The sequence below is a fragment of the Pelophylax lessonae genome (assembly GCF_965119305.1).
Source record: "Pelophylax lessonae genome assembly, chromosome: 1".
In the NCBI taxonomy this organism is placed as follows: domain Eukaryota; kingdom Metazoa; phylum Chordata; class Amphibia; order Anura; family Ranidae; genus Pelophylax; species Pelophylax lessonae.
Genome location: NC_138768.1, coordinates 595,605,632 through 595,633,144, shown reverse-complemented (window position 1 = coordinate 595,633,144; position 27,513 = coordinate 595,605,632).

Genomic DNA, 27,513 nt, shown 5'->3' with positions numbered 1-27,513 from the left:
CCAAAGGGTGTAGATTGAATAGCGGAATAGAAAATATGATATCAAAAGGTGTATCTATCTCACATGTACAGACCCAGACTAGGCCCCGATTGCTATTTTTTGTACCCCAAAGGCAGGATGAGGAGTAGGAGGAGTTCGGAACAGGCAGGAGGCAAACTGAAACACCCTGCAATCCTCGGCGGTGTAAGATGAGCCCCAAAAATTGGAAAGGTGTATCTCACACGTACCGATACTGACTATGCCGCAATTTAATTCTTTTTACCCCAAGGGTGTAGATTGAATAGCGGAATAGAAAATATGATATCAAAAGGTGTATCCATCTCACACGTACAGACCCAGACTAGGCCCCGATTACTATTTTTTGTACCCCAAAGGCAGGATGAGGAGTAGGAGGAGTTTGGAACAGGCAGGAGGCAAACTGAAACACCCTGCAATCCTCGGCGGTGTAAGATGAGCCCCAAAAATTGGAAAGGTGTATCTCACACGTACCGATACTGACTATGCCTCAATTTAATTATTTTTACCCCAAAGGGTGTAGATTGAATAGCGGAATAGAAAATATGATATCAAAAGGTGTATCTATCTCACACGTACAGACCCAGACTAGGCCCCGATTACTATTTTTTGTACCCCAAAGGCTGGATGAGGAGTTGGAGGAGTTCGGAACAGGCAGGAGGCAAACTGAAACACCCTGCAATCCTCTGCGGTGTAAGATGAGCCCCAAAAATTGGAAAGGTGTATCTCACACTTACCGATACTGACTATGCCGCAATTTAATTATTTTTACCCTAAGGGTGTAGATTGAATAGCGGAATAGAAAATATGATATCAAAAGGTGTATCTATCTCACACGTACAGACCCAGACTAGGCCCCGATTACTATTTTTTGTACCCCAAAGGCAGGATGAGGAGTAGGAGGAGTTTGGAACAGGCAGGAGGCAAACTGAAACACCCTGCAATCCTCGGCGGTGTAAGATGAGCCCCAAAAATTGGAAAGGTGTATCTCACACGTACCGATACTGACTATGCCGCAATTTAATTATTTTACCCCAAGGGTGTAGATTGAATAGCGGAATAGAAAATATGATATCAAAAGGTGTATCTATCTCACACGTACAGACCCAGACTAGGCCCCGATTACTATTTTTTGTACCCCAAAGGCAGGATGAGGAGTAGGAGGAGTTCAGAACAGGCAGGAGGCAAACTGAAACACCCTGCAATCCTCGGCGGTGTAAGATGAGCCCCAAAAATTGGAAAGGTGTATCTCACACGTACCGATAGTGACTATGCCGCAATTTAATTCTTTTTTCCCCAAGGGTGTAGATTGAATAGCGGAATAGAAAATATGATATCAAAAGGTGTATCTGTCTCACACGTACAGACCCAGACTAGGCCCCGATTACTATTTTTTGTACCCCAAAGGCAGGATGAGGAGTAGGAGGAGTTCGGAACAGGCAGGAGGCAAACTGAAACACCCTGCAATCCTCGGCGGTGTAAGATGAGCCCCAAAAATTGGAAAGGTGTATCTCACACGTACCGATACTGACTATGCCGCAATTTAATTCTTTTTACCCAAAGGGTGTAGATTGAATAGCGGAATAGAAAATATGTTATCAAAAGGTGTATCTATCTCACACGTACAGACCCAGACTAGGCCCCGATTACTATTTTTTGTACCCCAAAGGCAGGATGAGGAGTAGGAGGAGTTCGGAACAGGCAGTAAGGCAAACTGAAACACCCTGCAATCCTCGGCGGTGTAAGATGAGCCCCAAAAATTGTAAAGGTGTATCTCACACGTACCGATACTGACTATGCCGCAATTTAATTATTTTTACCCCAAGGGTGTAGATTGAATAGCGGAATAGAAAATATGATATCAAAAGGTGTATCTATCTCACACGTACAGACCCAGACTAGGCCCCGATTACTATTTTTTGTACCCCAAAGGCAGGATGAGGAGTAGGAGGAGTTCGGAACAGGCAGGAGGCAAACTGAAACACCCTGCAATCCTCGGCGGTGTAAGATGAGCACCAAAAATTGGAAAGGTGTATCTCACACGTACCGATACTGACTATGCCGCAATTTAATTCTTTTTACCCCAAGGGTGTAGATTGAATAGCGGAATAGAAAATATGATATCAAAAGGTGTATCTATCTCACACGTACAGACCCAGACTAGGCCCCGATTACTATTTTTTGTACCCCAAAGGCAGGATGAGGAGTAGGAGGAGTTCGGAACAGGCAGGAGGCAAACTGAAACACCCTGCAATCCTCGGCAGTGTAAGACGAGCCCCAAAAATTGGAAAGGTGTATCTCACACGTACCGATACTGACTATGCCGCAATTTAATTCTTTTTACCCCAAGGGTGTAGATTGAATAGCGGAATTGAAAATATGATATCAAAAGCTGTATCTATCTCACACATACAGACCCAGACTAGGCCCCGATTACTATTTTTTGTACCCCAAAGGAAGGATGAGGAGTAGGAGGAGTTCGGAACAGGCAGAAGGCAAACTGAAACACCCTGCAATCCTCGGCGGTGTAAGATGAGCCCCAAAAATTGGAAAGGTGTATCTCACACGTACCGATACTGACTATGCCGCAATTTAATTCTTTTTACCCCAAGGGTGTAGATTGAATAGCGGAATAGAAAATATGATATCAAAAGGTGTATCCATCTCACACGTACAGACCCAGACTAGGCCCCGATTACTATTTTTTGTACCCCAAAGGCAGGATGAGGAGTAGGAGGAGTTTGGAACAGGCAGGAGGCAAACTGAAACACCCTGCAATCCTCGGCGGTGTAAGATGAGCCCCAAAAATTGGAAAGGTGTATCTCACACGTACCGATACTGACTATGCCTCAGTTTAATTCTTTTTACCCCAAAGGGTGTAGATTGAATAGCGGAATAGAAAATATGATATCAAAAGGTGTATCTATCTCACACGTACAGACCCAGACTAGGCCCCGATTACTATTTTTTGTACCCCAAAGGCTGGATGAGGAGTAGGAATAGTTCGGAACAGGCAGGAGGCAAACTGAAACACCCTGCAATCCTCTGCGGTGTAAGATGAGCCCCAAAAATTGGAAAGGTGTATCTCATAGTACCGATACTGACTATGCCGCAATTTAATTCTTTTTACCCCAAAGGGTGTAGATTGAATAGCGGAATAGAAAATATGATATCAAAAGGTGTATCTATCTCACATGTACAGACCCAGACTAGGCCCCGATTACTATTTTTTGTACCCCAAAGGCAGGATGAGGAGTAGGAGGAGTTCGGAACAGGCAGGAGGCAAACTGAAACACCCTGCAATCCTCGGCGGTGTAAGATGAGCCCCAAAAATTGGAAAGGTGTATCTCACACGTACCGATACTGACTATGCCGCAATTTAATTCTTTTTACCCCAAGGGTGTAGATTGAATAGCGGAATAGAAAATATGATATCAAAAGGTGTATCTATCTCACACGTACAGACCCAGACTAGGCCCCGATTACTATTTTTTTGTACCCCAAAGGCAGGATGAGGAGTAGGAGGAGTTCGGAACAGGCAGGAGGCAAACTGAAACACCCTGCAATCCTCGGCGGTGTAAGATGAGCCCCAAAAATTGGAAAGGTGTATCTCATAGTACCGATACTGACTATGCCGCAATTTAATTCTTTTTACCCCAAAGGGTGTAGATTGAATAGCGGAATAGAAAATATGATATCAAAAGGTGTATCTATCTCACATGTACAGACCCAGACTAGGCCCCGATTACTATTTTTTGTACCCCAAAGGCAGGATGAGGAGTAGGAGGAGTTCGGAACAGGCAGGAGGCAAACTGAAACACCCTGCAATCCTCGGCGGTGTAAGATGAGCCCCAAAAATTGGAAACGTGTATCTCACACGTACCGATACTGACTATGCCGCAATTTAATTCTTTTTACCCCAAGGGTGTAGATTGAATAGCGGAATAGAAAATATGATATCAAAAGGTGTATCTATCTCACACGTACAGACCCAGACTAGGCCCCGATTACTATTTTTTTGTACCCCAAAGGCAGGATGAGGAGTAGGAGGAGTTCGGATCAGGCAGGAGGCAAACTGAAACACCCTGCAATCCTCTGCGGTGTAAGATGAGCCCCAAAAATTGGAAAGGTGTATCTCACACTTACCGATACTGACTATGCCGCAATTTAATTATTTTTACCCTAAGGGTGTAGATTGAATAGCGGAATAGAAGATATGATATCAAAAGGTGTATCTATCTCACACGTACAGACCCAGACTAGGCCCCGATTACTATTTTTTGTACCCCAAAGGCAGGATGAGGAGTAGGAGGAGTTCGGAACAGGCAGGAGGCAAACTGAAACACCCTGCAATCCTCGGCGGTGTAAGATGAGCCCCAAAAATTGGAAAGGTGTATCTCACACGTACCGATACTGACTATGCCGCAATTTAATTCTTTTTACCCCAAGGGTGTAGATTGAATAGCGGAATAGAAAATATGATATCAAAAGGTGTATCTATCTCACACGTACAGACCCAGACTAGGCCCCGATTACTATTTTTTTGTACCCCAAAGGCAGGATGAGGAGTAGGAGGAGTTCGGAACAGGCAGGAGGCAAACTGAAACACCCTGAAATCCTCGGCGGTGTAAGATGAGCCCCAAAAATTGGAAAGGTGTATCTCATAGTACCGATACTGACTATGCCGTAATTTAATTCTTTTTACCCCAAAGGGTGTAGATTGAATAGTGGAATAGAAAATATGATATCAAAAGGTGTATCTATCTCACACGTACAGACCCAGACTAGGCCCCGATTACTATTTTTTTGTACCCCAAAGGCAGGATGAGGAGTAGGAGGAGTTCGGAACAGGCAGGAGGCAAACTGAAACACCCTGCAATCCTCGGCGGTGTAAGATGAGCCCCAAAAATTGGAAAGGTGTATCTCACACGTACCGATACTGACTATGCCGCAATTTAATTATTTTTACCCCAAGGGTGTAGATTGAATAGCGGAATAGAAAATATGATATCAAAAGGTGTATCTATCTCACACGTACAGACCCAGACTAGGCCCCGATTACTATTTTTTGTACCCCAAAGGCAGGATGAGGAGTAGGAGGAGTTCGGAACAGGCAGGAGGCAAACTGAAACACCCTGCAATCCTCGGCGGTGTAAGATGAGCACCAAAAATTGGAAAGGTGTATCTCACACGTACCGATACTGACTATGCCGCAATTTAATTCTTTTTACCCCAAGGGTGTAGATTGAATAGCGGAATAGAAAATATGATATCAAAAGGTGTATCTATCTCACACGTACAGACCCAGACTAGGCCCCGATTACTATTTTTTGTACCCCAAAGGCAGGATGAGGAGTAGGAGGAGTTCGGAACAGGCAGGAGGCAAACTGAAACACCCTGCAATCCTCGGCAGTGTAAGACGAGCCCCAAAAATTGGAAAGGTGTATCTCACACGTACCGATACTGACTATGCCGCAATTTAATTCTTTTTACCCCAAGGGTGTAGATTGAATAGCGGAATTGAAAATATGATATCAAAAGCTGTATCTATCTCACACATACAGACCCAGACTAGGCCCCGATTACTATTTTTTGTACCCCAAAGGAAGGATGAGGAGTAGGAGGAGTTCGGAACAGGCAGAAGGCAAACTGAAACACCCTGCAATCCTCGGCGGTGTAAGATGAGCCCCAAAAATTGGAAAGGTGTATCTCACACGTACCGATACTGACTATGCCGCAATTTAATTCTTTTTACCCTAAGGGTGTAGATTGAATAGCGGAATAGAAAATATGATATCAAAAGGTGTATCCATCTCACACGTACAGACCCAGACTAGGCCCCGATTACTATTTTTTGTACCCCAAAGGCAGGATGAGGAGTAGGAGGAGTTTGGAACAGGCAGGAGGCAAACTGAAACACCCTGCAATCCTCGGCGGTGTAAGATGAGCCCCAAAAATTGGAAAGGTGTATCTCACACGTACCGATACTGACTATGCCTCAATTTAATTCTTTTTACCCCAAAGGGTGTAGATTGAATAGCGGAATAGAAAATATGATATCAAAAGGTGTATCTATCTCACACGTACAGACCCAGACTAGGCCCCGATTACTATTTTTTGTACCCCAAAGGCTGGATGAGGAGTAGGAATAGTTCGGAACAGGCAGGAGGCAAACTGAAACACCCTGCAATCCTCTGCGGTGTAAGATGAGCCCCAAAAATTGGAAAGGTGTATCTCATAGTACCGATACTGACTATGCCGCAATTTAATTCTTTTTACCCCAAAGGGTGTAGATTGAATAGCGGAATAGAAAATATGATATCAAAAGGTGTATCTATCTCACATGTACAGACCCAGACTAGGCCCCGATTACTATTTTTTGTACCCCAAAGGCAGGATGAGGAGTAGGAGGAGTTCGGAACAGGCAGGAGGCAAACTGAAACACCCTGCAATCCTCGGCGGTGTAAGATGAGCCCCAAAAATTGGAAAGGTGTATCTCACACGTACCGATACTGACTATGCCGCAATTTAATTCTTTTTACCCCAAGGGTGTAGATTGAATAGCGGAATAGAAAATATGATATCAAAAGGTGTATCTATCTCACACGTACAGACCCAGACTAGGCCCCGATTACTATTTTTTTGTACCCCAAAGGCAGGATGAGGAGTAGGAGGAGTTCGGAACAGGCAGGAGGCAAACTGAAACACCCTGCAATCCTCGGCGGTGTAAGATGAGCCCCAAAAATTGGAAAGGTGTATCTCATAGTACCGATACTGACTATGCCGCAATTTAATTCTTTTTACCCCAAAGGGTGTAGATTGAATAGCGGAATAGAAAATATGATATCAAAAGGTGTATCTATCTCACATGTACAGACCCAGACTAGGCCCCGATTACTATTTTTTGTACCCCAAAGGCAGGATGAGGAGTAGGAGGAGTTCGGAACAGGCAGGAGGCAAACTGAAACACCCTGCAATCCTCGGCGGTGTAAGATGAGCCCCAAAAATTGGAAACGTGTATCTCACACGTACCGATACTGACTATGCCGCAATTTAATTCTTTTTACCCCAAGGGTGTAGATTGAATAGCGGAATAGAAAATATGATATCAAAAGGTGTATCTATCTCACACGTACAGACCCAGACTAGGCCCCGATTACTATTTTTTTGTACCCCAAAGGCAGGATGAGGAGTAGGAGGAGTTCGGATCAGGCAGGAGGCAAACTGAAACACCCTGCAATCCTCTGCGGTGTAAGATGAGCCCCAAAAATTGGAAAGGTGTATCTCACACTTACCGATACTGACTATGCCGCAATTTAATTATTTTTACCCTAAGGGTGTAGATTGAATAGCGGAATAGAAGATATGATATCAAAAGGTGTATCTATCTCACACGTACAGACCCAGACTAGGCCCCGATTACTATTTTTTGTACCCCAAAGGCAGGATGAGGAGTAGGAGGAGTTCGGAACAGGCAGGAGGCAAACTGAAACACCCTGCAATCCTCGGCGGTGTAAGATGAGCCCCAAAAATTGGAAAGGTGTATCTCACACGTACCGATACTGACTATGCCGCAATTTAATTCTTTTTACCCCAAGGGTGTAGATTGAATAGCGGAATAGAAAATATGATATCAAAAGGTGTATCTATCTCACACGTACAGACCCAGACTAGGCCCCGATTACTATTTTTTTGTACCCCAAAGGCAGGATGAGGAGTAGGAGGAGTTCGGAACAGGCAGGAGGCAAACTGAAACACCCTGAAATCCTCGGCGGTGTAAGATGAGCCCCAAAAATTGGAAAGGTGTATCTCATAGTACCGATACTGACTATGCCGTAATTTAATTCTTTTTACCCCAAAGGGTGTAGATTGAATAGTGGAATAGAAAATATGATATCAAAAGGTGTATCTATCTCACACGTACAGACCCAGACTAGGCCCCGATTACTATTTTTTTGTACCCCAAAGGCAGGATGAGGAGTAGGAGGAGTTCGGAACAGGCAGTAAGGCAAACTGAAACACCCTGCAATCCTCGGCGGTGTAAGATGAGCCCCAAAAATTGTAAAGGTGTATCTCACACGTACCGATACTGACTATGCCGCAATTTAATTATTTTTACCCCAAGGGTGTAGATTGAATAGCGGAATAGAAAATATGATATCAAAAGGTGTATCTATCTCACACGTACAGACCCAGACTAGGCCCCGATTACTATTTTTTGTACCCCAAAGGCAGGATGAGGAGTAGGAGGAGTTCGGAACAGGCAGGAGGCAAACTGAAACACCCTGCAATCCTCGGCGGTGTAAGATGAGCACCAAAAATTGGAAAGGTGTATCTCACACGTACCGATACTGACTATGCCGCAATTTAATTCTTTTTACCCCAAGGGTGTAGATTGAATAGCGGAATAGAAAATATGATATCAAAAGGTGTATCTATCTCACACGTACAGACCCAGACTAGGCCCCGATTACTATTTTTTGTACCCCAAAGGCAGGATGAGGAGTAGGAGGAGTTCGGAACAGGCAGGAGGCAAACTGAAACACCCTGCAATCCTCGGCAGTGTAAGACGAGCCCCAAAAATTGGAAAGGTGTATCTCACACGTACCGATACTGACTATGCCGCAATTTAATTCTTTTTACCCCAAGGGTGTAGATTGAATAGCGGAATTGAAAATATGATATCAAAAGCTGTATCTATCTCACACATACAGACCCAGACTAGGCCCCGATTACTATTTTTTGTACCCCAAAGGAAGGATGAGGAGTAGGAGGAGTTCGGAACAGGCAGAAGGCAAACTGAAACACCCTGCAATCCTCGGCGGTGTAAGATGAGCCCCAAAAATTGGAAAGGTGTATCTCACACGTACCGATACTGACTATGCCGCAATTTAATTCTTTTTACCCTAAGGGTGTAGATTGAATAGCGGAATAGAAAATATGATATCAAAAGGTGTATCCATCTCACACGTACAGACCCAGACTAGGCCCCGATTACTATTTTTTGTACCCCAAAGGCAGGATGAGGAGTAGGAGGAGTTTGGAACAGGCAGGAGGCAAACTGAAACACCCTGCAATCCTCGGCGGTGTAAGATGAGCCCCAAAAATTGGAAAGGTGTATCTCACACGTACCGATACTGACTATGCCTCAATTTAATTCTTTTTACCCCAAAGGGTGTAGATTGAATAGCGGAATAGAAAATATGATATCAAAAGGTGTATCTATCTCACACGTACAGACCCAGACTAGGCCCCGATTACTATTTTTTGTACCCCAAAGGCTGGATGAGGAGTAGGAATAGTTCGGAACAGGCAGGAGGCAAACTGAAACACCCTGCAATCCTCTGCGGTGTAAGATGAGCCCCAAAAATTGGAAAGGTGTATCTCATAGTACCGATACTGACTATGCCGCAATTTAATTCTTTTTACCCCAAAGGGTGTAGATTGAATAGCGGAATAGAAAATATGATATCAAAAGGTGTATCTATCTCACATGTACAGACCCAGACTAGGCCCCGATTACTATTTTTTGTACCCCAAAGGCAGGATGAGGAGTAGGAGGAGTTCGGAACAGGCAGGAGGCAAACTGAAACACCCTGCAATCCTCGGCGGTGTAAGATGAGCCCCAAAAATTGGAAAGGTGTATCTCACACGTACCGATACTGACTATGCCGCAATTTAATTCTTTTTACCCCAAGGGTGTAGATTGAATAGCGGAATAGAAAATATGATATCAAAAGGTGTATCTATCTCACACGTACAGACCCAGACTAGGCCCCGATTACTATTTTTTTGTACCCCAAAGGCAGGATGAGGAGTAGGAGGAGTTCGGAACAGGCAGGAGGCAAACTGAAACACCCTGCAATCCTCGGCGGTGTAAGATGAGCCCCAAAAATTGGAAAGGTGTATCTCATAGTACCGATACTGACTATGCCGCAATTTAATTCTTTTTACCCCAAAGGGTGTAGATTGAATAGCGGAATAGAAAATATGATATCAAAAGGTGTATCTATCTCACATGTACAGACCCAGACTAGGCCCTGATTACTATTTTTTGTACCCCAAAGGCAGGATGAGGAGTAGGAGGAGTTCGGAACAGGCAGGAGGCAAACTGAAACACCCTGCAATCCTCGGCGGTGTAAGATGAGCCCCAAAAATTGGAAACGTGTATCTCACACGTACCGATACTGACTATGCCGCAATTTAATTCTTTTTACCCCAAGGGTGTAGATTGAATAGCGGAATAGAAAATATGATATCAAAAGGTGTATCTATCTCACACGTACAGACCCAGACTAGGCCCCGATTACTATTTTTTTGTACCCCAAAGGCAGGATGAGGAGTAGGAGGAGTTCGGATCAGGCAGGAGGCAAACTGAAACACCCTGCAATCCTCTGCGGTGTAAGATGAGCCCCAAAAATTGGAAAGGTGTATCTCACACTTACCGATACTGACTATGCCGCAATTTAATTATTTTTACCCTAAGGGTGTAGATTGAATAGCGGAATAGAAGATATGATATCAAAAGGTGTATCTATCTCACACGTACAGACCCAGACTAGGCCCCGATTACTATTTTTTGTACCCCAAAGGCAGGATGAGGAGTAGGAGGAGTTCGGAACAGGCAGGAGGCAAACTGAAACACCCTGCAATCCTCGGCGGTGTAAGATGAGCCCCAAAAATTGGAAAGGTGTATCTCACACGTACCGATACTGACTATGCCGCAATTTAATTCTTTTTACCCCAAGGGTGTAGATTGAATAGCGGAATAGAAAATATGATATCAAAAGGTGTATCTATCTCACACGTACAGACCCAGACTAGGCCCCGATTACTATTTTTTTGTACCCCAAAGGCAGGATGAGGAGTAGGAGGAGTTCGGAACAGGCAGGAGGCAAACTGAAACACCCTGAAATCCTCGGCGGTGTAAGATGAGCCCCAAAAATTGGAAAGGTGTATCTCATAGTACCGATACTGACTATGCCGTAATTTAATTCTTTTTACCCCAAAGGGTGTAGATTGAATAGTGGAATAGAAAATATGATATCAAAAGGTGTATCTATCTCACACGTACAGACCCAGACTAGGCCCCGATTACTATTTTTTTGTACCCCAAAGGCAGGATGAGGAGTAGGAGGAGTTCGGAACAGGCAGGAGGCAAACTGAAACACCCTGCAATCCTCGGCGGTGTAAGATGAGCCCCAAAAATTGGAAAGGTGTATCTCATAGTACCGATACTGACTATGCCGCAATTTAATTCTTTTTACCCCAAAGGGTGTAGATTGAATCGCGGAATAGAAAATATGATATAAAATTGGTGATTTTTTAATAGCACATGTGAACACAGCAGTGTCTTATGTCAGTCAGCTCTGCTGCAGGCTATGAAGGGAAAAAAAAAGAAATTCCCCTTTAAGTTTGTAATTTTTAAATAGATTAGTACAGACTACGCCACAATTTAATTTTTTTTAACCCAAAAGGGTGTATATTGAATAGTGGAATAGAAAAAAGTGTATAAAATTGAAAATCACTCAATAGCACATGTGAACACAGCAGTGTCTTATCACAGTCAGCGCTGAAGCAAAAACGCTGCACACAACTGACTGATAAAAATAGATTTTTTTCTCCCTCCTCCTCCTCCTCAGCGGGCTTAACTGAGGACAAAACGATTGTGTTCACTGCACCAACCCCCACACAGAAAAATCGATGTAGAACACTGACCCTGCCTATTCTCCAGCCTCGCCCTAATATTCTCGATAAGATCGTTCACTGGCACTGCACAACCAACCCCCCACACAGCAAAATCGATGTAGAACACTGACCCTGCCTATTCTCCAGCCTCGCCCTAAAATGCCCTAATAACTCGCCCTGCCTGCACTCCGACCTGACCCTGCATTCTTTTCTGACACAATACAATTTTTCACTATCTGTCCCTAATCAGCAGCCAGCACATATGATGTGTGCTCTCTCCCTAATACTACAGCAGAATGACGCAGCGCGCTGGGTCTCGAACTTATAAAGACATGGTCACATGCTTCAGATGGCCAATCACAGCTACTAATACATTAGTAGGCATGGCTGGGATGGCTTAAGGCACACCAGTTAAACGCTTGTTGATTGGCTGTTGAAAGCCCGCCATTAAAAGCGCGCCATTACATACAAAACAGGAAGTATAATGACCGAACACGGATTTTAAACCCGAACATACAGTAAAGTTTTCGGGTCCATGTTCGGGTAACAAAAATCCAATTATTCGGTACGAACATGAATAATACAGTCCGTGTTCGCTCAACACTACTCATAATGAAACATAGAAACATAGAAACATAGAATGTGTCGGCAGATAAGAACCATTTGGCCCATCTAGTCTGCCCAATATATCTGAATCCTATGAATAGTCCCTGGCCCTATCTTATATGAAGGATAGCCTTATGCCTATCCCATGCATGCTTAAACTCCTTCACTGTATTTGCAGCTACCACTTCTGCAGGAAGGTTATTCCATGCATCCACTACTCTCTCAGTAAAGTAATACTTCCTCATATTACTTTTAAACCTTTGCCCCTCTAATTTAAAACTGTGTCCTCTTGTGGTAGTTTTTCTTCTTTTAAATATGCTCTCCTCCTTTACCGAGTTGATTCCCTTTATGTATTTAAAAGTTTCTATCATATCCCCTCTGTCTCTTCTTTCTTCCAAGCTATACATGTTAAGGTCCTTTAACCTTTCCTGGTAAGTTTTTTCCTGCAATCCATGTACTAGTTTAGTAGCTCTTCTCTGAACTCTCTCTAGAGTATCTATATCCTTCTGGAGATATGGCCTCCAGTACTGCGCACAATACTCCAAGTGAGGTCTCACCAGTGTTCTGTACAGCGGCATAAGCACTTCTCTCTTTCTACTGCTTATACCTCTCCCTATACATCCAAGCATTCTGCTGGCATTTCGTGCTGCTCTATTACATTGTCCTCCCACCTTTAAGTCTTCTGAAATAATTACTCCTAAATCCCTTTCCTCAGATACTGAGGTCAGGACTGTGTCAAATATTCTATATTCTGCCCTTGGGTTTTTACGTCCCAGGTGCATTATCTTGCACTTATCCACATTAAATTTCAGTTGCCAGAGTTCTGACCATTTTTCTAGTTTTCCTAAATCCTTTTCCATTTGGCTTTTCCCTCCAGGAACATCAACCCTGTTACATATCTTTGTCTCATCAGCAAAAAGACAAACCTTACCATCGAGGCCTTTTGCAATATCACTTATGAAGATATTAAACAAAATTGGTCCCAGTACAGATCCCTGAGGTACCCCACTGGTAACATGACCTTGTTCTGAATGTTCTCCATTGACTACAACCCTCTGTTGTCTGTCACTCAGCCACTGCCTAATCCACTCAACAATATGGGAGTCCATGCTCAATGACTGCAGTTTATTGATAAGTCTTCTATGTGGGACAGTGTCAAAAGCCTTACTAAAATCTAGATATGCAATGTCTACTGCACCTCCACAGTCTATTATTTTAGTCACCCAGTCAAAAAAGTCTATAAGATTTGTTTGACATGATCTCCCTGAAGTAAACCCATGTTGTTTTTCATCTTGCAATCCATGGGATTTAAGATGTTCCACAATCCTATCCTTTAATAGGGTTTCCATTAATTTGCCTACTATTGATGTCAGACTCACTGGTCTATAGTTGCTCGATTCCTCCCTACTACCTTTCTTGTGAATGGGCACGACATTTGCCAATTTCCAATCTTCCGGGACGACTCCTGTTGCTAATGATTGGTTAAATAAATCTGTTAATGGTTTTGCCAGCTCACCACTAAGCTCTTTTAATAATTTTGGGTGTATCTCATCAGGACCCTGTGACTTATTTGTCTTCACTTTAGACAGCAATCTTAGAACGTCTTCCTCTGTAAAGACACATGCATCAAACGATTCATTAGTCATCCTTTCAAGTGGAGGTCCTTCTCCTTCTTTTTCTTCTGTAAAAACTGAACAGAAGTATTCATTAAGGCAGTCGGCTAGCCCTTTATTCTCTTCTACATACCTTCCGTCCTTTGTTTTTAATTTAGTTATTCCTTGTTTTAATTTCCTTTTTTCATTTATATATCTGAAGAATGTCTTATCCCCCTTTTTCATAGACTGAGCTAGTTTTTCTTCTGCCTGCGCTTTAGAAGTTCTTATAACTTGCTTGGCCTCTTTCTGTCTAATCTTGTAGATTTCCTTATCTTCATTGCTCTGGGTTTTTTTATAATTACAAAATGCTAGCTTTTTATTTTTAATGATTTGGGCCACTTCTGCTGAGTACCACAGTGGTCTCTTCCTTTTTTTGCTTTTACTGACAAGTCTAATGCACTTTTCTGTTGCCTTCAATAATGCACCTTTTAAGTAGTCCCATTTCTCCTGGACTCCATGTAATCCGTTCCAGTCTGATAAGGACTCATTTATGACTAATTTCATTTTTGAAAAGTCTGTTTTTCTAAAATCTAAAACTTTTGTTTTTGTGTGGTGCGACTCTTTCACAGTTCTTATATTAAACCACACTGACTGGTGATCACTGGATCCCAAGGTTTCGCCTACAATGACATCATATACCGAATCCCCATTTGTGAATACCAGATCCAAAATGGCCTCCCTCCGGGTTGGCTCCTCAACCACTTGTTGCAGAGACAACCCCAGTAGGGAATTTAGAATATCTGTACTCCTGGTAGAACTTGCTATTTTGTTTTTCCAGTTTATATCTGGAAGATTGAAATCTCCCATAATGATAACTTCTCCTTTCATTGTCATTTTAGCTATTTCTTCAACTAGTAGATCATCTAGTTCTTTAACTTGACCAGGTGGTCTATATATCACACCTACACGAGTTACTGCATGATTAGCAAACTGCAACGTAACCCAAACTGACTCTATGTTGGCCTCACCAACTTGTATTAGGTTAGATTTAATGCTATCTTTCACATACAGGGCCACTCCTCCTCCTTTCTTGCCTTCTCTGTCTCTTCTGTATAAAGAGTACCCTGGTATGGTTATGTCCCAGTCATTTCTTTCATTAAACCATGTCTCCGTAACAGCCACTAAATCTACATTCTCAGATGCCATAATTGACCCAAGTTCATTGATTTTTTTACCTAAACTGCGAGCATTTGTAGACAGGACACTGAGCTTATCATTTCTTAACCTCTGTGCTTCTGACCTGTTCTGGCATTGTTTCGGGGGGCAATTGGACTCTTGTAATTCCACTCTTTTGCCCCCCCTTCCTAGTTTAAATACTCTTTAGCAAATTCTTGGAGTTGTTCACTAAGTACATTTGTTCCTTTGAGAGAAAGATGCAAACCATCTTTTTTGTACAGTTCCTTTCTATTCCAAGTAGAGCTATCATGAGAAACAAAGCCAAATCCTTGCTCTTGACACCATTTACTAAGCCATATGTTGAACTCCTTTATGCGCCTCTGCCTATCATTCTGAACATTATGCACAGGCAGAACTTCAGAAAATGAAATGGTGGATGCAAAATCCTGTACGTCATTTCCAAGTGTGATAAAAGATTTTTTCACCTCTGACACTTCATTGCAAGCCAGGTCATTTGTCCCTAGATGGACAAGAACATCCACGTCCCCTTCCTGCTTTGCTTGCTTAACAATATTAATAATACGTCTTCTATCTCGTCTAGCAGTAGCACCAGGGAGACATCTCACAAAACCATTTTCTTTAAGCTCCACACTTCTTATGATTGAATCACCCAGCAACAGCTGCTTCCTTTGAGACTTCACTTTATCTTTTTTGTCCTTGGCTGCAGTCTTGCATACATTAGACATAGGAGTCGATGGTTTCTCACCCTCTGTGCTTGAGTCCATATCCATGTTGTCCTTACATTCTGAGAGTGCTGCAAATGAATTTTGGAGAACCACCGACTGTGGGACATATCTTCTATCCACCACTCTAAGTCTTCCTGAACCTACAGTAACCCATCTGCCATTCTGGGGGTCCTCTGTGGCAGTGGCATTGCAGCAGTCCCAGATGGAGTTTGTTTAACAGATAATTTAAATATCTCTGATTTCAAAAATGCAATTTCCTGCTGCAGTAAGGAGAATTGTCTACAGATCTGACAGCATCCGAATCTCCAAAGAGTGGAACATGAAATAAATGCAAAACAATTCCTGCACTGAACCAAGTCTGCCATTTTAAAGAGGAGAGAAAAAAAAAAAAAGAAAAGAAGAAAATTTGTAAATTTAAGTCAAACAAATCTTACCTTTTTTATTTTTTTCCCACCTTCCAGCCTACCTCCTGACTATCTCCTGCAATATCTCATTCACTGTACTTAAAATGGTGTACTTGCAATGGTGTACTTGCAGCTAATGAATTAGACCAGCTAATGAGTATTTCTCTATATATACACACTCCTTCACAGCTCCTCCCCCAGCAAAAATTGTAACACCTTAATGGGCTAGTCTCATTAGCAAATGCACAATAGCAGACACCTGACCAAATTCCTTTCCTCTTCTCAAGCAATGGTCAGCAAAAGAAACACAGATGAGTTGGTTGCAAACTCCAAGCCAATTTCTTTCAGTATCTCTTCAGTCTCCTGCAATATCTCATTCACTGTACTTAAAATGGTGTACTTGCAATGGTGTACTTGCAGCTAATGAATTAGGAATGAATGAATGTCTAGTTCTTCCTCCCCCCCCAAGGTATTCCACCCAACACATATACATGGTACAAAGAGTTGTCTTTATCTCCCATAAGATATGTAGACACATTTAAAATTATGTTTTATTTGAATCATCCTTCCCCTTACTTCATATTGATTAATAGCCATACGGGATCCTCTCGATTTGCTTCACACATTTATGTAATGACATTAACCGCTTAAACAGCTCTCATCCCTCTGAGTATGCACCACACTGAGAGATCCCCATTATTGACACCACTCCTTTTAGAGAGAACGACCTCCCTTTCCATGTACCTGGCTTTTACTAGCTCTTTGTCTTTCACTTCATGCTAAAGTATATGAAATATATACTCCAACATTCCTTATCCCCTCATCCTCTCTACGCTTCTTCATATACTGGAAGATCATATTATTTGCCTCACTCATTCCTCCTCCGTTGGCTGGTAATATTGTTATACACCCTCTATATCGATCAAGACTCCACCATCTACCCCACAAGACAGGTTGGAATTTTTTTTTCTTTCCCCTGTCAAACTTACCGATACCTGTACATACAGTTAGGGTGAAATATTAACTTTCACCCTATTCCTCAGTCTCCTTTCTCCGTTTCCCTTTCTTCCCTCCCCAACCTCACCCCACCTCCCTCCACCTTATCTATTCACCCCCATAATCCTCCTTCTCCCCCCGCCCCACCCCTCGGTCTCTGCCTCTCGAATCTACTCCAATTAGCTCAATCAACCACACTTTTAACACACTTCACACTTTGAAACCATTTTTATACACACAATGCTCCCTACACAACAACCCAATGACTCCACCCTACTAAAAGTTGTATCGCTAAATGCCAAAGGTTTGAACATACCTGAGAAACGAAGTCAAGTTCTCTAAATTATGCACAAACTGAAGGCAGACATCATCTACCTCCAAGAAACAAACTTTCATTCCCAAAACACACCAAAACTTAAAAACCTTCACTACCCCACGACATACTTAGCCACCAATCCACTAGGGAAAAAAAAAGTGTAGCAATCCTTATCTCCAAAAACCTTGACAGGAAACTTACTAATTCCATTATAGATCCGGACGGGAGGTATATTTTCTTAAAGGAACTTCTAGCACAAAAACCAGTTACTCTAGCTAACATCTATAGTCCTAATTCTGCACAGGTTCCGTTCTTTAGGAAAATATCAGCTGCATTGGCTGAATTTCAACAGGGTATCACCATCCTAGGGGGTGATTTCAATGTGGCAATGTACCAAATTCTAGACTCATCTTCAGGCACCTCCTCCCTCCCCTACAGAGCCCTCAAACAAATTAGAAAATCCCTCCAGGAACTCCTCTTACACGACACATGGCGGACTTTATATCCTTCCTCCAAAGATTTTACCTTTTTCTCACCTCCGCACCAAAAATACTCGAGGCTAGACTACATTTTCCTTTCTCAAAAGGACCTCCCACTCATTAAGAAAGCAACAATTGAAACAATGTTAATCTCCGACCACCACCCAGTATTACTGACAATCGCAATCCCCACAGACTCCCCCCGTAACAAATTCTGGCGGTTAGACGCTTCTCTCCTAACTCGAGAGCCTGACATTCAATATCTCTGCAACAAAATTTCTGAATGCTTTACCGACAACAACACGACAAACATCTCACCTATCACGGTTTGGGAAGCTCACAAGTGCGCTATGAGAGATACACTTATCTCACTTAAGTCTTCCAAAAAGAAAGCTCACCAAGCACGTACCCAAGCAATTATTCTCAAAATCCAAGAGCTTGAAAGAGCACACAAAAGCACCCAAGCACAACACACATACCAAGAACTTCTATACAACAGACAACTACTACTAGACAAACTTCACATTAAAGTCAAACGCACATTCATTCTCCAACAGAAATTGTTTTACAAATTCGGAAATAAAAGCAGTACATTTTTAGCCAAAGCCCTCCAAGAAAAAAAAGCCAAAATATCCATCCATACAATTAAAGACGAACAAGGAAAATCTCTAGCCAAAACACCCGATATAGCAGCCCAGTTAGAAAAATATTACTCCAACCTTAATAACTTAGGCCCCACGGTTCCAGAAACTGTTCAGAAAACCCTCATCCAGGACTTCCTTCAGAAATCCTGCCCTAAAGTTCTCACACGAACACAATCACGAAATCTAGAAAACCCCCTTTCAGAAGATGAACTCACATTTGCAATATCCCAACTCAAATCAAGAAAAAGCCCAGGCCTTGATGGCTTTACAGCCCCCTATTACAAGACTTTTACAGACCTTATCTCCACCCCCCTGCTTTATGCCTTCAACTCACTAGCAACACCTCCTTACCCCCACCCCAGACATTTAGACACCCATATATCAGTGATCCCAAAGGAAGGCAAAGATCCAACGTCTGTTACAAATTATAGGCCCATTTCATTATTAAATGTAGACATTAAACTCTTTGCCAAAATTATTTCCAACAGACTTCTCCACCTTATCCCACATCTGATCAATAAAGATCAAGTTGGTTTTGTCCCTGGCCGAGAAGCTTGTGACAACACGATTAAAGCCATTAACATCCATCACTGGATGACCTCCAACAAACTGAAAGGATTCATGCTCTCCCTTGATGCTGAGAAGGCGTTCGACCAGCTAGATTGGACTCTATACTCTACGCCAACAGCATGTGTTAGAGTTAACGGAAGCCTGTCGAGCACCTTCTCTATCAGCAATTGGAGGAGACAGGGATGCCCTTTATCCCCCATTTTATTTGTCCTCACTCTAGAACCATTCCTAAGATCCCTAGCACAAAACCAGAATATTTTTGGCATAACCATACACCACCGCACCTTCAAAATAGCAGCATTCGCTGACGACATCCTATTATTCCTCAGCGAGCCCCTACTTTCTATTCCATCCCTTCTACAAGAATTTTAACTATTCCAAAAAAATTCTAATTTCAAAATAAACTTCTCTAAATTAAATGCCCTCAATATCTCTCTCCCAGAAAAATTAGTGAAACAATGTAAATCAAACTTCCCGTTCCAATGGGCACAAACCTCCATAAAATACCTGGGGATACACCTTACGAACAACCTCTCTGACCTTTTTACTACAAACTTTCTCCCTGTGTTACAAGCAATTAAAGACGACATCAAGAAGTGGAGTAAACCCCACTTCTCATGGTTTAGCCGTGCAGCTATCATTAAAATGAACATCCTTCCTCGACTCCTCTTTCTGCTTCAAGCGATCCCCATCAAAATTCCCAATTCCTTCTTTACGTCCTTTAAGACCCTATGCAACAAATTTCTTTGGTTTAAAAAAAAAAACCCAGGCTCTCGTTCGCCTTATTAACCAAATCCAAATTGAAAGGGGGTATTGGTCAACCAGACCTCAAAAAATACTATTGGGCCTGCCATCTAACGAGAATCCTACATTGGTTTTTACACAAAACTAATAAAGATTGGATCCCACATGAAAAAGCTTTCAGCACCCTTCCACTCAAAACAATACCTTGGACATCAAACGAGAACACTCCTCTATCTCTCAAAAAGCACCCACTCATAAATGCCACCCTCACCTCCTTTAGAGATGCCTGCAAACTAATGTCTATCTCTTCCACACCAGGTCCCATGACTAGGGATGATTGAACAGTTCGAGTCAACCATCGGTTCGACCCGAACATTGACTGTTCGAAATTCGGCCGAATTCCGAACTTTTTGCTGAAAAAGTTCGGAATTCGGCAACCAGAACCGACCAAAATGCAATGGGACAGGAACTGGGCTTTAAAAGCCTTTCATTGGACCAGAACCATCAGTAAAAGCCAATTGAGGGGGCAGGAGGATGCTAGGAATGTGATTGGAGTGACTAGGGGGTCCAGAGGCCAATCAGTAGTGAATACACACCCCCAGTATATAAGATAGCCCCGCCAAATCTCTAGCATTGTAATACAGGGATGTGGAAGAGAGTGGAAGCAGTTCTGTTACTCCTGCTTCAAAAGTGTCATTTAGCAATTATTAGTGTGAGGAAAGGGATATCTAGTGTAGTTAGGGTACTATTTTCCACTATAGTTAGATTTAATAATCTAGTTTCTGTTGGGAAAGTGTTAAGTGTCAGGGTGACTGTAGTGTAGTGTAGGGTTAACTGACTCTGACTGCTATGGCAGGGTGACCAAACCCTTCCATGTCAGGGTGACCACCATAGAAAAAAGATCGTTTGTATTAGAATTGCAGTAGAGCAGGATAGTGGCTTCGCTACTTTCACACCTGGCCGTTTTTGTTGCAGGCATTTATTGGGCTTTTTTGTGGACGTCTTTGGAGGCAGGCATGACATCTGAACTTCTGTGTAGGGGTGTATATACACACACACATGTATGTATATATACACATACACATATATAGGTGTGAAAGTAGCAGAACCCTATGCCTGCGCTACTGAAATAATTTGCAGGCATAGGGCTCCGCTCCTATCACACCTATATGTGTGTATGTGTATAAATACATATAAGTGTGTGTGTATATATACCCCTATACAGAAGTTCAGATGTTATGCCTGCCTCCAAAGACGCCCAAAAAATGCCCAAAAAAACGTCTGCAACAATACACCTTGGTGTGTTGTGTGTGTGTATATATACCCCTACACAGAAGTTCATATGTCATGCCTGCCTCCAAAGATGTCCACAAAAAAGCCCAATAAACGCCTGCAACAAAAACGGCCGGGTGTGAAAATAGCGGAGCCACCATCCTGCTCTACTGCAATTCTAATACAAACAATCTTTTTTTTTTCTGGTTCTGTACATGCTACAGAGCTGAAACTTCACAGGTACACCTTTTAGACCCCCCAGACACTAAATCCAAAGAAATCTCATTTTTTTTTTCAATAATTTTTTCAATAATTGACTCTCTATCAAAAATGACAATTTTTAAGAACTTTTTTGGTGTGATTAATAGTCCCTGGGGCATGACCCAGAACCCTAGGCACTTTTTAGGGGCATTTATTGGGTTTTAGGGCTTCAAAATTTTGTTTTTTGATTACCGAAGTTCGGGTCCCATTGATTTCAATGGGGTTCTGAAATCTGGGCCGAACTTTCGGGAAGTTCGGGTGTTCCGTATCGAACCAAACTTTTCAAAAGTTCGATCATTCCTACCCATGACCTCAATTAAATTCAACCCCGACTTCACTCCTTGAATGTCATCATCCTTCTTACGTGAAATCTGGAACGATGACACAATCGAAGCCCACCGCTTTTATAACTCCCTCTTAGACAGCTTACAACTTAAATCATCCACTTCCTCCACCCCAATACCCTATTGGACTTACTTCCAAATCAGACATTTTGTAAACTCTTTAAATCACAATGGTTCACTTTCCAGAGATCTCACACCTTTTGAGAAACTCTGCATGAACACATCACCTAAACGACATCTTATCTCAATTACATATAACCTCCTACTAACAGACTCACAAGACCACACTAATAAAGCAAAACCTATGTGGGAGTCAGATCTGGCTTTACCTATCTCTGAAAAAGAATGGGACAATATGTGCTTTATAGCGCATAAAAGTTCACTTAACGTGTCAACACAAGAAAATTGCTACAAATTGCTGACCAGATGGTACAGACCAGAACCATCAGTAAAAGCCAATACACCCCCCCCCCAGTATATAAGAGAGCCCCGCCAAATCTCTAGCATTGTAATACAGGGATGTGGAAGAGAGTGGTCCTCTTCCCCTCCCCCCACCTCAGCAACCGGATTCAGGTCCCTCCCACCCCTAAACAAGGGTAGATAGTGGGAGGCGGCCTCAGAGCACCCTAATCCAATTTGTTCACCCCTCTCTCTCACAACACCTCCTCGTATCTGACGAAGATGTATTCGTTGTATCCTCAGTTTGGTGGAATGTTAAGATACAGTCTAAGGACAGAGACCGAGGGGATTTCCCCCCCCCCCATCCTCTTCCTCCCCTTCTCATATTCCTCCCCCCCGCCCCTCCACCTCCCTCTAAATTAGGTCAGGGGAGTGATTTCATCCCTCCCGGGAGAAGATCCTCCCCCCTTCCTACCCCCACTTCGACATACAGTCCTATAACTATTTGCTAATGCTCCGCCTTGTTTGTTTGAAAAAAAAATAATAATTTTAAGTTAGAGTTTGGAACATACCACGAACTATCTAAAATACCACCTTATACCTCCTGCCATTCTTATTTTTAACAGGAGAAATATATTTTAGTAAAATGGACATAAGGTTCCTCATGCCTTAACAATTCAACGGGCTTTAACACCCCCTTACGCTTTCCCATATGTTATTATAAGATTTCATCTCTCCTTTTGGAGTATTAGTGCCGGATCACACTATAGCGTGTGCGGCGATCGCATGCAATATCGGAGCGCACTGCTCCTTCATTACATGCGATCGGATGTGCAGTGCGAATTCAGCCATACACTTTGTATGGCTGAAATTCGCACTGCACACGCACAAAAGTCGCACATGACCCTTTTTTTCAGCCGCATCAGGATCGGATCGCACAGTGGTTCACACTTGTGCGATCCGATCCTGTGTAAACTGTCAGATCGCACTGCGATATGCGATCAAACTGGGGGTGTCGTTAACATTTAATTGACACCCCCTGCGTATCGCATATGGCAGTGTGAACTGCCAGATGTGCGTTTTCGATGCGGGAACAGGCTGCGAATTCGCAGCCTTCCCGCATCGCACAAGTCTGACCCGGCACTTAACCTTACCTGAAGTTACATAGGAGTTGGTTTTCTTATCGTTTGCACTCTAATTGGCGCATGATACGTTATACCTACTCTATTTGCCTTGTTACTCAACTTTTGTTTTATTGTTATACTGTTCAAGAGACTGTATGTACTTTATACACCTTTGCATAAACTCAATAAAAAACTTTTTGGAAAAAAAAAAAAAACTAGTTCTGTGGAAAAAAAAAAACACTGCCTCTTTGTTTACATTTTTATGTGGTCGAAATAAACAGAAAACCACTTTTTCAAAATTTTTGCAATTTTAGTCCCGGTATATCTTATACAGTATTATATCAAAAGAAAGTACTATCTATAGCCAAAACGATTTGGAAAGGTTTAGTGCAAAACAGAGCAACAATTGTAAGACAAACTATCACGTCCAAAACCTGAAAAAAACCTGAAAAATCCCTGGGACTCAAAGGGGTTTATATAGATTAAAGGTGCTGCGACTCAAGTGGTTAATGATAGTGGCTGGAGCCATGCCAATTCTTTGCACCCATTGGCAAACCATACATCCATAACCACTGGATTATTGCATAGATACAGCCTAATATTATAGTGCCATGTATTCCAAACTGCAGTGCAATGGCTTGTGGCCAAAAAAACCCACAAAGCCCTCCACCGAATTAGTGTACGCATAGCAAGTATACACATTGATATTTTCCATTTTTCTGTTTTGTTTTGGCAATGATTTCTGTTTATTAAAAGAAAGTTATGTCTTATCAAGCTTTTTACATTTTGGAGGCATCCAGTAGAGAGAAAGAAAAACTGTTTCCAATTCTGGTAATATAAACAAACAGGATATTCATGGTGGTCTCAAGCCCTGGGAATGGAGCAAAAGCTGGATTGCATCATATCAACATATCTAAAAGCTTCTCGCCGACATCCATTATATTAACGTCCAACATGTCTTGCAAAAGTATTCTTATTTTTGACTATGTTATCATGTGTCATAATACATTCTTTCTTTCTTTTTTACAATGAACATAAACATTTTAAAAAATTTCTGTAACAAATATACATAATAAAGAATATATAACAGAAAGTTTGAAGTAGTAAAACAAAAATTCAGGGACTGTGTTAAAGATAAAGGAGCACTTGACACTTGGCATTATGTAGTTGTCATTTCTGTCCAGAACCAAAGCACTTACCTTGTAAGTCATCTTCCCTTTACACCTCCGCTCCTTGGGAGCACCACAGAGTTAAGACACCTTCCCCATGTATATTAAGTCCACAGCATTCAGCTTCCTTAAACAAGTAGGATCAAGGTGCCCTCATAAGTATACCAGTCTCTCCTAATGTCCCTTCCATATTTCTGCCCAGCTGGGCACACTCCCAAATGGCACAGTCATTCCTAGGCATTACCACTACTCACATAAGAAGCTTGGCCTTGAAGGCCTTTTGCACTCTGCTACAGGACCTGCAGAAAGAGGTAATGGGAGGCAGAGTGACTACAGCTGTTACTTCTCCATTCTGTACCACCTTGCTTGGGACATTAGCCCTGCATCTTAGCATATTTGGAGTATTTTGCTCCCATTCCCTGGACTAATGGGCCCTTCCCACTGCTGGCCCTCACGTGGACACTCACTACACCTTTGACATAATTAGGGGAAGGGCTTCTCTAAAAGGGGATCTATCACCAACTTTACCTTTCTTTACATAATGGTAGCAGAGCAATCTAATACCAAGCAGGCTAACTGCACCTGCCAACGTGTACAACTGTGCAAGACTGAAGGTAATGAAGTTCAGCTTTAGAGAGTATGTAAACCAAACATTTCATATTCCTGATATGTGCCTGCTATACTATATACTTATATGGAAAAAGTGTCCTGTTCTCTTTGTATTGCTTCCTTTGTGTGAAATCCCTGGTGTTCCTGCCAGTCCCTCTGCTTTCATGTTAAAAACTGACCACACTAAGCAGGAGAGCACATCCTGGTCAGTTCTCTAGCTGTGGTGGGAACTCAGCCTGCTCTCCTCCAATGCTCAGACTTGTCCTGACACCCCTACCCCTTCTAAATGCACATTCACTGGGAAGCTTAGTGTACTGTTGCTTTTCCTCCCCAAACTGTTCTGCAACTGAGAACAAAGGGAATGTGATCACTTGGGAAAAAAAAGGTATTTATTTGTTATATCTATACGCAAATGTTTTGCCTTTCGCTTCTAATAGGTTGTTTTGCAAAGTGATAGGGTATAATAATTTTACGTCATGGTTAGACAGGAATATAATTGTGAGCATTTTTTTTTCTACACTATCTTAGTGTGGAATATTTGGCTTCAAACAATGTAACATTTCACAGTAATCACTATAACACCTATAGCCATCATAGCAATTAATATTTCAAACAATCAACAAGGGGGAGTATAACAAAGGGGGAAAGAGGACATAATACAATATTACCAGTCTTCATTTATTGTTGTCAGTCCTTATGCACCGTCACTCTAAACATTTCCCGCAGTGTTAAGCTAGCCATAGATGGATCGAAATTCAGCCAGTTCATCTGTGACTAATGGTTGTAATACCTTTGCCCAAGTTATTGATCAAATTGATTAAACTGAGATGACTTTGCACTTTTCTGTAAGAGAAAGCACCTTTACCAATATTATGTATTTCCTTCTTTTTTTTTTTGTCATCATTACAATTTCTTTTGCCAACATCACAATATGCAAAAAAGTGTATAGTAGGGAGCTGTGACAATGCCATCATCCCATTGAACATAGAACAAAGAAAACCCTCCAAGGGTGCAGGACTATTGTAGGCAATGCGGACAAGTGACCACAAAGTCACAATTAATAAAAATATAAATTTTATTAGAAAACAGAGTAAAAACATCAAAATGGGGAAACAAGGAAAATGTAGCTTGAATGTAGATAAGCAAATAGCAGCATACAGTTCAGAAAGGAACCTCTATATACAGCAATTGAAGAGTGAGACATCCAACTGGTTTTCGAGACTTCAAATTTTCACTTTTCTTCAGGGATGCTGAAGTCCATCTTAGTAGAATAGACCCCTAGTGAGGTAGATCTGTGTACATTCACAATTCAGTGAGTAATATTTTTCTCACCTGCGATATTACGGTATCTCTTTATCAACTTAGTTAAACAGAACTAAACAGTTTTGGAAACTGCACCTAAAAGTCTAATAAATAGATACAGTATATACCTAGAGTGTGGATTAGCATTAAACATTAAACCAACTAATCTCAGTTAAGAATTAACTGACTAGTCTAATCATTTTTGGCAAAATGTCAGGATCACACCCAAAGTCAAATCTAAAAGAAGAAAGCTTTGTGGTTGGAAGTTGTTGGTTTGTTTGTACTGAAACAGCTTTAATAACCAATAACACTAAGCTACCAGTGATTATTATTTATGATAATTTGATGTTTGGTTATTTCGATAACAGCTGTGAGGAAAAATCATAACCTTAATATTAAAAATACATTCAAGTATATGTAGATTCAAGATGAACTACAGCCTGGCTTGCACAGTTGTAAAGGGTCCTTTCCTGTACTGAAAATGCTTGCTCTAATCTCACAGCTCACTGTGAACTTTTTAGCTAGGCGCTGTGAGCTAGAAGCTTGCCCTATCCTTACCAGCCTTGCTGTACCTGCCCCAAACCTTGTACTTATAGTATTTCACTTCTTTCAAACAAGGAGGCTTAGCATCACATGTGAGCATTCCCTAGGATGGTCTGCATGCAAATTTAGTTTGCCTAGAAAACTCTTTTCAGACTGACTCTCCACCCATCAAGGCATTTTTATACAGTATTTGCATAGGTCCACCAAAGAGCGAACCCACTGCTTGCATCAGGGTTGAAAGCTACATTTGAAAAATGTATTTACCCTGTTGATGAAGGGGGTTAGAATGAACCAGAAAAGGCAAAATGTGAGCTTATTTTTCTTTTATTTTAAAATATTTTGCATGTTTGTTAACCAGTTCCGGACTGCCCACCCCATATAAACTGCGGCAGGACGGCCCGGCTGCCCAAAGTCACATACATGTACGTAATCTTGTGCAGGGAATGTTGGGGGCACGTGCTGCCAGAAAGCCGCTCTCGCTGTGATTGGACACAGCGGGAGCCAATCAGCG